Here is a 2,090-nt window from a genome sequence, read left to right on the forward strand (position 1 = left end):
GCTCATGTGTTGAAGGCTTGGTCCCTATGACAGCAGTAGGTGGAGGTGAAGCCTTTTGCAAATGACTGGATAACAGGGGCTCTAACTTCATCAACAGACTAACCTATATTAATCTATTGATGCATGCATACTGGAATGGCTTTGGGGGAAGGAGCTTTGCTGCAAAAGGGAGCTTTCTGTCTTTGTTTCCCTGCTGCCATGAGGTGAGCAGCTTGGCTCTACTGTGCTCTCTCCACCATGTTAATGTTCTTGTTTGCTACAGGCCCACAGTGATGAGGCCAAGCTACCTGGACTCCAAAACCGTCAGCCAAATGGAATCTTTTCTTTTTTTAAACTATTTCTCAGATATTTTGTAACAACAGTGGAACATTGATTAACATATCTCTTTTACCTGATGTTTGTACTTTTTCATGGAATAGGGGCATAGAAAATATTGTCTCTGCTTGTATTAACTTATTCAAACAATTTATGACTAATCTGAAACAAAAAGGTCCAGTATCAAGAAACAGTGGCATTCATAGTCACAATCTATCTTAAACAGGGGAAATACACTAAACTTTCTTTTAGTAAAAACCTGTGGAAAACAAATCTTGGACAATAAATGCCAATATACATTTTTTTCAATTTTTGGTACCAGGAATTGAACTCACAGCCTCACACTTGCCAGGTAAGTGCTGTGCCACTGAGCTATATCTTCAGCCCCAGCCAATATACTTTTTACTAATTAAAATCTGAGCTCTATTTAAGAGGATGCACCTTTAAGCTTACTTACTATCCCAATTCCATGACAAAACACACATATTTCACTGAAGCGAGCAACTCAGAAACATGACTTCATCATGAGAAAGCAGTTAAATAAGGAACTTGTCAACTGAATGCACCTACTGTTTTTATGGGTGGTGTCATGTGATCTGATCATTTAATGTGGCATGAAAGTCTACACTAAGAATCCTTGAAAGATTGTGGATCAGTACACAAAAGTCTTTTCTACAAAAGAATGGGAATGTTATAATTGCCACATAAAATAACAATGTTTCACACATTAGAACCATTATCTGCAAGTACTTTTTGATCACAACTTTACTTTAAAAACATACACATTTTTATTCACCAGAACTAATGAAGCAATTTGGGAACAAGAGACAGACTCTCTCAATTTCTTACTGGTGAGATGCAGATACACTTAAGTTGCAACAGTATCAAAAAGGGTGTTCTCTTTGTAAAAATCATTAAAGTATAAAAAATAGTACTTTTGGCAGATAATACTATCCCATAATATTTACTTAAAATTTTATCATAATCTCCTATTATCCTCAACATGATGTTCATATTTTAATTGTGCATTCATTTTGTTATACCTGGAAACACCACCTAATTATTTTAACTTTAAGCAATTCCTTTTGAAACCAAGATAATTTTGCTATTTGAAAAAGTTATTGTACAAAAGCAATAGGGACTCATTTTTCAAGATGCTTAAGGAAGAATGCTTAATGTTCATGTTTGCTGTTTTGCCCGGGCTTCTGCTTCCTTCAAACCAGGTGGTGCCCTCAAGCCTAAAAAGGCATACTGCATTATTTTCTTTTTCTTTTTTCTTTTTTAGTACCGGGAATCAAACTCATGACCTCACACTTGCCAGGCAGGTGTTTGTTTGTTTGTTTTTTAATTTTAAAAATAAAAGGAGGAAAACATTAACAGATAGACAACATTTTACAAAATAGCAAAAGAACAGTACAGACAATATGGAGTTACAAACAAAGTGGTGGGGAATTAACAATGCTTGTTGCATTACATATTGATATCTTCAAAGTGGCTTCTCTTGAAAACAGATATAGACATGCAATACTGATCAACCAAGGACACGTTGACAGTTTCTTTCAGCAAAGAAATAGAAGACAGTAGAACAACCATGTTAACTATCCTGTATATACATACATACAAAATTTCTCCTTTTTTCCCTTCTTTTTTCCTACATCCCAGTTACCTTTTACCCTTGAGCAGTTTCCTATCATTTCACAATGTCTATCATACCTCTGAGTTTAAATTAACTCTTTCAGGTTTTACACTAGTGAAACAATGCAGTGCTTGCACAT

At 35.3% G+C, this 2,090-nt stretch overlaps 1 pseudogene; it reads right to left on the reverse strand.

The window, feature by feature from the left end:
• Positions 1-1,494: 1,494 nt before the first annotated feature.
• LOC102029433 overlaps positions 1,495-2,090 on the reverse strand; it is a 6,602-nt pseudogene continuing 6,006 nt past the window's right edge.

The sequence above is a fragment of the Chinchilla lanigera genome, unplaced genomic scaffold, assembly GCF_000276665.1.
Source record: "Chinchilla lanigera isolate Chin_1 unplaced genomic scaffold, ChiLan1.0 scaffold00119, whole genome shotgun sequence".
In the NCBI taxonomy this organism is placed as follows: Eukaryota; Metazoa; Chordata; class Mammalia; order Rodentia; family Chinchillidae; genus Chinchilla; species Chinchilla lanigera.